Source organism: Coenobita brevimanus, chromosome 79, assembly GCF_032717465.1.
Source record: "Coenobita brevimanus isolate Jiangsu-jjx chromosome 79, ASM3271746v2, whole genome shotgun sequence".
Lineage (NCBI taxonomy): Eukaryota > Metazoa > Arthropoda > Malacostraca > Decapoda > Coenobitidae > Coenobita > Coenobita brevimanus.
In genome coordinates, this window is record NC_137032.1 from 16,815,680 (window position 1) to 16,829,250 (window position 13,571).

The following is a 13,571-nucleotide window of genomic DNA, read 5'->3' on the forward strand; positions in this document are numbered from 1 at the left end:
TTCTAACCTAAACTTAAACTAACCCACCCTAATCACAATCATAAATTATTCAAATTTGAAACAATACCTTAAAAAGGGACTTGTTTTAGGGACTTTGGGGATTTCGTCCTGACAGTGTACACTGCTGTACAACACGACACATTATACTGCTGTACAGCACTACACCTCACAATATTATACACTACCATTTGTATACTACTGTAGGTTACAACATTAAAGCACACTATATTTTTGTACAACACTGAAGCATACTTTAATACTGTAAAACATTAATGTACACTATAGTGCTAATATCAGCAATACAGAAGAACATTAATGTACACTAATACTAAATCTTCTGTCTATTGCCAGGTGCCTTAATCCCACAAGGAGTGGCCACAAACAAATTGCCTCCATGTTGCCCTGTCCCCTGCCATTTCACTGCCATGCTCCCAGCTCACACCCCCCTCCCTCATATAACTCTCCACTCCATCCCTCCATCTCATCCTGGGCCTCCCCCTACCTCTCCCCCCCTCCACCTCACTCACATAGACTCTCCTTGTCAGTCTTTCACTTTCCATCCTCTCCACATGGCCAAACCACCTCAGTGTGCTTCTCCCAATGCTTCCTATCACATCCACATCCACACCACAATGCTCCTTTACGTCCTTATTCGTCAGTCTCTCTCTGCATGTGACTCCACATGCTCCTCTCAAATAACTTATTTCCACTGTTCTGACTCTTGACTTCTGTCCCTCCAACAAAGTCCGGGCTTCACTTCCATATGTTAAAGTTGGTATCACAATACTGTCATGCAGTAACTTTTTCGCATCCATACTCGCTTCCCTGTTTCTTATCACTGCTTTCAATGAAGCAGCAACCTTTCTTCCCTGTTGTACCCATTCAAGCACGTCACCCTCTAAACCTCCATCCTTACTCATCACACTACCCAAGTACTTAAACGCACTCACATTTTCCATTTCCTCCTCATCTAGCCTCACTGTACATTCACTGACTTCACCTCTCTCGACGACCATAACTTTAAACCTCCCTACATTCACATTTAGATTCCGTTTCTTACACTCTCCCAAACTCATCCACGAAGCCTTGCAGCTCCCCTTCGTCTTCACTTAACATTACTGTATCATCTGCAAACAACAGTACAGGGAGTTTCCACACACTGCCCTCTCTCATTGGGGCTGCTCCGACATCCACTGCCCTATCTTGTCTCTTTTATAACCCCATCCGTATAGAGATAGAACAACCATGGAGACATGACATATCCTTGTTTCAATCCAGCCTTCAAATAGATAAATATATTCAGTTCACTATCCACACGCACTGCAGCCTGAGCACCCTCATACTGGTACTTGCGCTTAACGGCATTCAACAACTTCTCATCTACTCCATATATTCTTAATACTTTCCACAATCCTTGTTTATCCACCCTGTCATATGCTTTCTGCAAATCCATGAAGGCCGCATACAACTTCTTTCCTTTGTCTAAAAATTTTTCCACTAAAGATCTAAGAATGAATATCTGATCTATACAACCTCTTCCCTTCCTAAAACCTCCCTGTTCTTCTCCAGCTAATTCCTCTGTTATTTCCCTAACTCTGTCAATAAGTATCCTACCATATATTTTCTTATTACACTAAGAAGACAAATGCCCCTATGATTACCACATACTTCTTTTTCCCCTTTTCCTTTGTATACGGGAATAATTATACCTGACTTCCAATCCTCCGGGACTCTGCCTTCCTCCCAGGCCAATCTGCACATCTTCCACATCCATTCTACTACTATCTCTCCCCCATGCTTCAGCATTTCACCACACACTCTATCGGTTCCTGGGGCTTTCCCCATTTTAACTTTCTTCATCACTTCCACAACTTTCATCGTAAAAAGTGTATTTGCTAATGTGGGTTCTGATAGGAAACCCAGAGCGATTCCAGTTGTTTGCAAATGCTATTATTATACTCTTATATAAAAAATATTATTCTATAATGCTTAAGAAAGATGGCTGCATCGTACTGTTGTAAAACTGCCTAATCACAAATAACTGGCTTAATTATATCTCTGTTTCTTTAGTTCAAGGACGCCCTTTACTTTACAGATTAGTTTTTGAATATATGATGTTACATTTGTAAATGAAAGCATTTATACAATTTTTTTACCTTTAGCATAATAGATATAGATTAGTATATTTATTATTAGTATATTTATTACTAAGTTTTGTTATTAGTAGAGTGGACGGAGTAGCTGCCATTTTTGTCACTTCACTGATTCATTGGATATAAAGAACCTTCCATTATATTTAAACACTTCACATTTTTTTATACCTAATTCATAGGAGCAGCGAGGTCTCCAAGTTGGTTCCAAATCTTATCCTGGAGGGGGGGTGGGCACTGCTGTAGTTTGTGCATGTTATATAACCCCATATATCATATGGTGCGGTAGAGGCAGTATTGGGTGGGGGAGGGGGGCAAGGGTTTGACTGGAGAGCCCGGGGGCGGATGGACGAAAGTGTCCCAGTAAGGTTACCATAAAGGCGCCGCTGCTACCGTCGCAAACTATGGTCAGTGTTTTCCCATGTGCTAACATTTCTCTCACTTTCGTACAGGGTTGGCAAAAAAAAAATGGTTTATTTGAAAACCCCCAAACCACCTGGATCTTTACGTTTATTTTTTTTTTTCCACAAAAAAACCGATAAAACCCAGGCAAAGTTTTTTTTTTTTTTTTTTCCAAAGTATTCCATGAAACAAACAAAATCATTATGTTTTTACCTAATTATGGGCAGCCCAATTAAAATATCATTTTACTCAATGACAATTTTACACAGTAAATTGAATGAGGGGAATGATCATGTTTTGACTTGTTTGTCTGTTATTCCTGGGCTGCCTGCTACACTGTAAAACATGTTTCATCATAAGTGCACACCTTATGAGTTGACACCACACAGTAGTAGGAGAAGGACTCCTTTCCTTTGCTGCTACAACGCAACGGTAGGACAAGGACTCATTTCGTTTGCTGCTACAACTTTCTTTGGTAATGTTACACTTACATATCCCATTCTTACATCTGAAGAATCACTTCCATAAGTGAATGTACACATCATCTTAACAGTAATAATAGCCTTGGGGTAACAAATCTAAGTGTATCAAATAGACCTATATCACAAAAGTAGCAATGTTTATAACAAATTTCATTAGATGATTGCTTATCTATCTATCTATTGCAAGACGCCTTAATCCCGTAAGGGGTGGCCACAAACAAAGCCTCCATGTTGCCCTGTCCTCAGCCATTTCACTGTCCTGCTCCCAGCTCACACCCCCCTCTCTCATAATTATACCTCTCCATTCCATCCCTCCATCTTATTCTTGGCCTCCCCCTCCCCCTCCCCCCCTTCATCTCACTCACATAATTTCTCCCCTGGGGGTAGGGGGGTTTCAAGAATACTTCCCCAGTATCCCTGCTTGTCGTACGAGGCAACTAAAAGGGTTGGTGGTGGGTTAGTGCCCCACCCCGTAAAAAGAACTAACTAAAAAAGCGAACAAAGCGCCTCGGACCTGGATGGACCATACGTTGACGACTAAGGAACGGACGAAGGACATTCTTAGGGTAGGAATGTGGAATGTGAGAGGAGTGAATGATGAAGTGAAAGAGAGAGAGATTGTTCAGGTGCTTGAGGATGCAAAAGTGGATATATGTGGATTGACTGAAACTAAATGGAAATGGTGAAAGGATGAGAGAATGGGAATATAGTTTAGGTATATGTGCGGGAGTCAATGAAAATGAGAGAGCAAGAGAGGGAGTATGTCTGATGATAAGCAAGAAGTGGAAGGAGAATATAAGAGAGTATGGAACAGTGGGTGGAAGGATTGTATGGGTGAGGATGAAAGTAGGTATACAAGCGTTGGCGATTGTATGTGTGTATGCCCCGACAGAGGATCGAGTGGCAAGAGTGAAAGATTAGTTTTGGGCGAGTGTAGAAGTGTGTATGGACAAGTTTGAGAGGAGTGAGAGAGTGCTGTTGATTGGAGACATGAATGGCAAAGTTGGGAATGTACGAGTGGATGGAGTGGTTGGTCAGTGGGGTGTGCCAGCTGACGTAGATGGGAATGGAAGTGCTTTGGTGGACATCTGTGCTTGTAAGGCGTTGGCAATTGCCAACACCTACTTTCGGCATAAGATGATCCACCGGTATACATGGAGAGTAATGAGGAGGATGGATGGTGAACTTGTTGAACGAAAGGCAATGATAGACTACGTATGTGTGGATGAGCGAATGAGAAGACAAGTGGTGGATGCAAGAGTGTGGAGAGGGTGGGGGAATGGAGTCTCGGACCATCACTTAGTGATGGCCAAGGTAGAGCTGCAAAGAAAGTGGTTGAGGAGACGAAGGGGAAGACAGAAGGAAGCAACTCCTGTGAGAAGAGTGGAGATATTGCAAGATAGTGAGAAAATGACAGAGTATAAGAGCATAGTGGAAGAAAGACTGGGAAGGTATGAGCTAGAGCAGATGGAAGGGGTGGAAGACGTATGTAAGATATTCACGAAAGAGACAGGCGCAGCGTGTGAGGCGGTTTATGGAGTGAGGAGGAGATGCAAGGGTGTGCAAGGGACAGCATGGTGGAATGATGAGGTGAAACGAGCTGTGGAACAAAAGAAGAAGGCATATAGTGAATGGTTAGCGAGTAGAGGTAGGGTAGAAGATGAGAGAGAGAAGAGAGAGGTATATGTGAGCAGGAGAAGGGAGGTTAAGAGACTGGTGAAGGAGAGTAAAAAGAAAGTGGATGAGGAGTTTGGGAGGAATCTGAGTGTGAAATGGATGGAGAGTAAGAAATTGTTTTGGAAGGAGGTAATGAAAGTAAGGCAGTGTGAAAGGGGAAATAGTAGGGGAGTGAAAGATAGGAATAATAGATTGCTGGTGGAGAAGAGAGAGAAACTGAGGAGATGGAAGGAGCACTTTGAGGATTTGTTGAATGTGGAGAGTGAGAGCAGTGCGAGTATAAGTGGCTAGGGAATGGCTGGGAGAAGAAGAGATGAGAGGAGGGAGGAAGAGATCAGTAGGGCGGAAGTAGTGGAAGCGATGAAGAATATTAAGTTGGGAAAGGCCCCAGGAATTGATGGAGTGTGTGGTGAAATGCTTAGGTATGGGGGTGAGATTGTTGTGGAGTGGATATGGAAGTTGTGTAGATTGGCTTGGGATGAGGGAAGGGTTCCAGAGGACTGGAAATCAGGTATAATTGTTCCTTTATACAAAGGAAAAGGAGAGAGAGAAGTATGTGGTAACCATAGGGGTATTTGCCTACTTAGTGTGACTGGTAAAATATATGGTAGAATACTCATTGATAGGGTTAGGCATATAACGGAGGAGCTAGTAGGAGAAGAACAAGGGGGATTTAGAAGGGAAAAGGGTGTGCAGATCAGATATTTGTTCTAAGATGTTTAGTGGAGAAGTATCTAGAGAAGGGAAGGAAAGTGTATCCTGCCTTCATGGACTTGGAGAAAGCTTATGACAGAATAGACAGGCAAGGTATGTGGAAGGTATTAAGAATATATGGAGTAGAGGGGAAATTGTTGAGTGCTGTGAAGAGTATGTACGAGGGAGCTAGGGTTACGATGCGAGTGGATGGTGAGCTGAGTGAGTTCTTTGATCTCAATGTGGGACTGAAACAGGGTTGTGTGATGTCTCCATGGCTGTTTAATATATACATGGATGGGGTTGTAAAGGAGGTGCAAGGTAGGGCAGTGGATGTCGGGGTGGCTGTAATGAATGAGGGTGAGATTTGGAAGCTCACGGTATTGCTGTCTGCTGATGATACAGTACTGTTGAGTGAAGATGAATGGGAGTTGCAAGGTTTGGTGAATGAATTTGGGACAGTGTGTAGGAGGAGGAATCTGAAAGTTAATGTAAACAAAAGTAAAGTTATGGTGTTTGAGAGGAATGAAGTCACAGAGTGTGCAGTGAGGGTGGATGGTGAGGATATGGAGAATGTGAGTGCATTCAAGCACTTGGGTAGTGTGATGAGTAAGGATGGAACTTTGGGGGATGAAGTGCGTGAAAGGGTACAGCAGGGAAGGAAGGTTGTTGGTACACTGAAAGCAGTGATGAGAAATAGGGAGGTGAGTATGGAAGTTAAGAAGTCACTGCATGATAATATTGTGATCCCTACCCTGACGTATGGAAGCGTGGCATGGACCTTGCAAGAGGGGAACAAGTCAAGAGTGAGAGCAGTGGAAATGAGTTACTTGAGAGGAGCACGTGGAGTGACGTGGAGGGACAGGTTGACGAATAAAGAAGTGAAGGAACGCTGTGGGGTGGATGTGGATGTGGTTGAGAAGATTAGGAGAAATACACTGAGGTGGTTTGGACATGTGTGAAGAGAATGGAGAATGAAAGCCTGAGTAAGAGGGTGTATGTAGGTGAGGTGGAGGGAGGGAGAGGGAGAGGTAGACCGAGGATGAGGTGGAGGGATGGAGTTGAGAGGTATATGAGGGAGGGGGGGGTGAGTTGGGGGGAGGGTAGTCAAATGGTGGGTGACAGAGCGACTTGGAGGCGTTTTGTCTGCGGCCACCCTTTGCGGGATTAGGGCGTCGGGCTATAGATAGATAGATAGATAGTCTGTCACTCTCCATCCTCTCCACATGGCCAAACCACCTCAGTGTGATTCTCCTAATGCTTCCTATCACATCCACATCCACACCACAACACTCCTTTACTTCCTCATTTGTCAGTCTGTCTCTCCATGTGACTCCAAATGCTCCTTTCAAATAACTCATTTCCACAGCTCTCACTTTTCACTTCTGACCCCATCAAAAAGGTCCGAGCTTCAATTTCATACGACGGAGTTGGTACCACAATACTGTCATGTAGTAACTTTTTCACATCCATGCTCACTTCCCTGTTTCTTATCACTGCTTTCAAGGAACCAGCAACCTTTCTTCCTTGTTGTACCTTTTCAAGCACTTCACCCTCTAAACTTCCATCCTTACTCATCACACTACCCATGTACTTAAAGGCACTCACATTTTCCATTTCCTCCTCATCCAGCCTCACTGTACATTCACTGACATCACTTCTCTCAAAGACCATAACTTTACTCTTTCCTACATTCACCTTTAGATTTCGTTTCTTACACACTCTCCTAAACTCATCGACCAAGCCTTGTTGCTCCCCTTCGTCTTCACTTATCAACACAGTATCATCTGCAGAAAACAGCACAAGGAGTTTCCAAACAATGCCCTCTTTCACTAGGGCCGCTCCAATATCCAGTGCCCTATCTTGTATCTCTTTTATAACCCCATCCATATACAGACTGAACAACCATGGACACATGACACATCCCTGTTTCAATTCAACCTTCAGGTAGAAAAAGTCACTCAGTTCACTATCTACACGCACTGCAGCCTTAGCATCCTCATACATACTGTTCACGGCATTCAGCAATTTCCCATCTGCTCCATATATTCTTAATACTTTCCAGAATCCTTGTCTATCCACCCTGTCATATGCTTTCTCTAAATCCATACAACTTCTTTCCCTTCTCTAGAACCTTTTCCACTAAAGATCTAAGAAATGAAGCCACTAAATTACACTTATACTATGCATCGCACTGTATATTGTTGTATAGCACCTCTAAAACCACCCAATATAGTGAAATAATTCATTTAGATAAGAGAGAATAATTAATTCGGTTTTATTTCCCGTGGCTGAAAGATACGGGAGACACTCAGGGTGGCTGGGCCCATAGTCGAAATAAGTAAGGTCTCGTCACTTCCACTGGAAAACACGTCATCCTTGTGCATGATGTCACATGGGGTATCGGCCACTCGGTCCACCATCAAACTTGGTGCCAGTATGGTTTGAGCCTCGGTGACAAGCACACAGTGCCCGCATTAGTTGTGTCTCTATTTGTAGCGAACATCAGTATACTACACCACTTCTCATAATCCTCCATTTAGTTCCAACCACCCAATAACAACATCAGCATGACAGATGAATTATTAAACTTTCTAATAGGGGAAAAAAAATGGACCTCCCAGCAAAGGGTGTAAATAAGCATCTCTGTTAACTATCATTGTCTTCTACATGTGACGTCAGAACTCGATTTTTTTTTCCCCATGAACCTGGGTATGGTGAGACTTTTCTTATTTCGACTTTGGTCGGGCCCACCCTTTGCAGTGATCGTAACTCGGCTCTCATAAGGTCTGCGAAAATGTTTAGTACATACCAGCTTCCAACACCGTTCCCTTTTTCCCCGCCCATAGCTAGTTACGGGACCGCAACTGAGTTAATGCAGCTAACCCCAGGCCCTCCCAGGCCCTCTAGTAGCAACGCCACTCTGAAGCCAGATATAATAACGAGACGTGTCTTGAAACGCAGCTTCTACTGTTTATCATAAATAACAAGTGGATATAGATAGATAGATAGATAGGTAGATAGATACTGTATATATATATATGGAGCCTCTGTGGTACAGTCGTAAAGTGTACGTTTTCATACACCGAAGAACGAGGGTTCGCGCCCCGCCAGGGTAATAAACTTTGGGAGCGTTCTTCTGGCCACGTACTGCATTGGCGAACATCAGGGGTGCTGTGGTTGAACCAGTGTCGCATGCTATAAAGTATGCTTGCACCCAGTCGGCTAGTAAGGGCTGATTACACTTGGTTCACAGACTAAACACACATCCAAAGCCACTCCAACACTACCATACACTTACAAGCACTATTCACCGTACATAATAATCTCTACCAGACACCCTAAGCCACTTGGTAGAGATACATTGGCTGTATTGTCCCCGCTTCTGTTGGGATAGTCCAGTTCTGCAGTGGACACTCAAACGACTGATGACATTTTATAAATATATATATATATATATATATATATATATATATATATATATATATATATATATATATATATATATATATATATATATATATATATATATATATATATATATATATATATATATATATATATATATATATATATATATATATATTATCGACCCATTAGCATGCTATCAGTCATTTACAACTCTTCACCAAAGTCCTTACAAACAGAATAACGACAAATCTGGAGGAAAACCAACCTCATGAACAGGCAGGATTCAAAAGCGGGTATTCGACTACTGATCATCTATACACAATGAATCAGCTAATTGAGAAAACTACAGAATGTAATAAACTACTGTGCTTAGGTTTTGTTGATTACGAAAAGGCTTTCGACTCGGTGGAGCACATAGCAATTATAAATTCATTGGGAGAACAAGCAGTGAATGAGAACATTGTAAAACTGCTCGAAAACATATTTAAAGAGGGAACTGCTACAGTTTAATTACATAAGGACTCAGAGAAAATTAAGACTGAGAAGGACGTGCGTCAGGGCGATACAGTTTCACCAAAGTTATTTACAGCATGCCTAGAAAGTATTTTCAGAAAACTAGACTGGGAAAATAAAGGAGTGAATATTGATGGAGAAAAGCTAAACCATTTAAGATTTGCAGATGACATTGTCCTAATCTCAGAGCAGAGACATTGCAAGAAATGTTACTCGTAAATGACCTGAACAGAGAAAGTCTCAAAGTAGGGCTAAAGATGAACCAGAGTAAAACTAAAGTAATGTTTAATCCTCAAACACCAAAGAGCGTCATCAGAATAAGTGGAGAAAATCGTGAAGAAGTCAAGGAGTACAATTACCTGGGACAAATACTAAAATTAACGAAAGATAATGATAGCGAAATGAAAAGACGCGTTGCAATTGGATGGAAAGCGTTCGGTAAACATAGGGGCATTATGAGAAATAGCTTGCCAGTTTGTATAAAACGAAAAGTATATAACGAATGTATAATTCCAGCTATGACGTATGGTTGTGATACTTGGAAACTGACAAAATCGATGGGAAATTAATTAATTCGTTCTCAGAGAGCAATGGAAAGGTCAATGTTGGGAATATCTTTAAGAGACAGGAAAATATCAACTTGGGTGAGAGAGCTGACTAAAGTCAAATATACTATAGAAGTTATAAAAGAACAGAAATGGAGGTAGGCAGGCCATGTAGCAAGATTAAGGGATAATCGATGGAGCAAGAGGTTGTCTGACTGGACACCAAGAGATTGTAAACGTAGCAGAAAAGGCCAGACAGGAGGTGGAGGGATGAGATAGAGAAATTTGCAGGGAAAACGTGGCAAAGATTGGCTCAGTCAAGGAATTCATGGAAAAGGTTGGGGGAGGCCTTTGCTCAGCAGTGGACTTGTAATGGCTGATGATGATGATGATATACAGTATATATATATATATATATATATATATATATATATATATATATATATATATATATATATATATATGTGTGTGTGTGTGTGTGTGTGTGTGTGTGTGTGTGTGTGTGTCCGACTCTAGGAAAAGTCTTCACAGCCTGCTTCCAAGGGCCAGTAGTCCTTCTATATACCATACACCTCCACCACATGTCACCACTTTGGCGCTAACACCCACCATCCATATTGAATACATGCTGGTGCTGTCTCATACAGGACTGATGTATTGTTATTAGCGGGGGCATTTTTACGACATGTCAATAGGTCTTCTGATAGATAAATAAAGTCTGCTTTTACTAAATTCAAATCCTTAAACTGTTCCCTGCCTCAGCGGGGATTTGAACCTGGGTCCTGTAGAACTGCAGGCCACCTCCCTACCAACTGAGATACTGCCTCCCCCATAAATATATATATATATATATATATATATATATATATATATATATATATATATATATATACTGTATATATGTTGTTAGGACTCCATATTATAATTACAAATCATAATAGATAGATAGATAAATAGATAAATAGAGAGACAGATAGAAGCAGGAGGTCTGATGATGAGAAGGTACTGTGTCTGCAAGACTCGAGCAATGCTAAACATGCTTACACACTCTTAACTCAAGGAATGATTTATAGGCACACGACAGCGCCTAGTGACCATATACACACATACACACATACTCACACACAGGCTTCTAGAACTTTCCATCCACAGTGGACACACGTGACACAACCCCTGCTACACCAGAATTTAGGAAAGAGAGCTCAGAAGGAGACAGGCCATAGAACAGGCAGGTAGTAGGGAGAAGGGCTTAGCAACTTGAGAGAGAGAGAGAGAGAAAGAGAGAGAGAGAGAGGGAGCGACAGCGAGACAGAAGGAAGCTAGTGATAGAACAGACAGGTTGCAGGGAGAAGGGCTTAGCAACTTGAGAGAGAGACAGAGAGAGCGAGACAGAGAGATAGCTAGCGGGACTCTACTTTATACTTCGCTCTGTGTGAGAGACTTGTTAATATTTCCAAGACAAATAAAAATAGTCCCATACTATTCTTTACCTCTCCTGTCACTACATGACAAATGGGAAAGAAGATTATCTACTCACGAAGCTACTCAAGTATAACAACCGCTCGTCCACAAGTCTAATATATATAACTTCTCTACAAGTAACTACAAAGTCTTTCATGACAATATTTCACGATCATTGTCCGGACCTCCTTTCCCACCCCAGGGCAGGGTGAGGAATAGCAGCGTAGCAACACCCAGACAGCCCAAGTTTGCCCAGTTTAATGGGCCACGCTTCCATTCACTCATCATTCAAGCCCCCGGAATCCTGGCTCGATCTAGTACACCAAAAACTTTCACCACATTCGTTAACTTCACATAAATGTATATAGTAGTGTCAATCCGAACGGTGTCGCGTCAAGAAGAGGTGCCAAATCCCTGATCATGTGCATCTTTCTCACAACATTCATCCAGCCAGCTAGATCTCTTGTCAGTCCCTTAACCTCACCGACGTCCGTGCCTCTCTTCCCCACACACTCATCCACCATATCCCCGCACCTTCTCCTTGGCCTACGTCGCCTCCTCCCTCCTTTCAAATATACCTTTTTCACCATTCTCTTGTTATCGATTCTCTCCACTTGACCATACCATCTCAGTACACTGTCTTAGATTCTGGTGTCCACAAACTTCCTCACTCCGCACCTTTCACGTTTCACATTATTTCGTATCCTATCCGCTCTCTGTGCTCCACATACATTTCTCAGCAGTGCTGTATCCACTGCTCTCACTCTTGACTTTTCATCTTCATGCCACACCATAGTCTCACATCCATATGTTAAAGTTAGCATTAACACTCCCTCACGTAAGCCTCACGCAGGTGCAACACTCAAGCCTGTTTCTTATCAAAGCCTTCATAGCACCAGCTACTTACCTTCCTTGAATCACTCTCCTTTCCACTTCTTTTGCACATTTTCCTCTCTTTTCTGTCGCTGCACCCAGATATTTGAACTCTCTCACCAATACCAGTCTCCATTCATTGTAACATCGCACTGGGAGTCACCTTCTTTCTCGATTACCATCACTTTACCCATTTCTACATTTATTCTCAAGGCATGATGCCCACAGACATTAGCAAAACTCTGCACCAATCTACCAAGTTCTTGTCTGGAATATGCAAGTAGCACTGTATCATCAGCATGCAGCAAAATTGAGATTTTCCATCCATCATCATTCATTACCAACGCCATCCCTCGCTCTGTGACTCGTGTTTTTACTTCTCTCATCACCTCATTCTTATATATATATTAAATAACCACGGAGACATCACAACCTTGTTGCATGCCCACACTGATCGTGAACCACTCACTTAGATGCTCATTAGTAGTAGGGGTAGGCAGCTCCGCCCAGGGAAGTACTAGCGCCAAGGTCACAGGAGACTCAAGGAATAGCCTGGATTCCATTTTCTCTCCTAGGCCTTGGTAGCTGGTCACACATCTTTCTGCCTCACACACCGGAGGGCACCAGGCTGCCCTCTTTACACAACACACACATCCACATTATATTACATTACCTTAAACCAGCTATCCTCTCTCCAAAAAACACCGATCTTGTCGTTACATATCATACTTATTCCACAACACATCCCTGTTCTCCCCCCATAAAAAGAACCATGGCTGCTGCTATACTGGGAATCAGTGCGGTGGTTTCTCGGGTGACCACCACTGGCAGGGCTGGGTTGTCTGGACAGGGCCCTCCCAGTCATCAAGCGACTGTGCCACCTCCAGTGTTGCGGCACCCTAAATTTGCTCATCAGTGCAGTAAAATTTTATTTTGCAATATTAGGGGACTTCACTCCAACATCAACTCTGTTCAAAATTTCCTCCAGTTTGAATCCCCTGATCTGCTATTTCTGACAGAGACACAAGTAAGCTCCACCTCTGATTTAGCTAGATTTAATTTTCCTGGATTTATCTTGATTCAAAATTTCAGACCCAAAGGAGGCGTATATTGCCTTGCTAAATCAGAAATTGCCCTGGAGGAGATTACTAAATTTAATTGTCCTTATTTCGATTATTCCATATACAAATTAAATTCTTTTGGTAAAATTAAGTGTTTCTGTTGTGTTTATCGTTCCCCTAATGCCCCTTCAGAGCCGAGTTTATTTGATTTTTTGTCTTTACAACTAAGCTAAGTGTTCTCAACATTAATACTGCATCAGAAATTACTATTCTGGGTGATTTTAATGTCCATAATGTCGAATG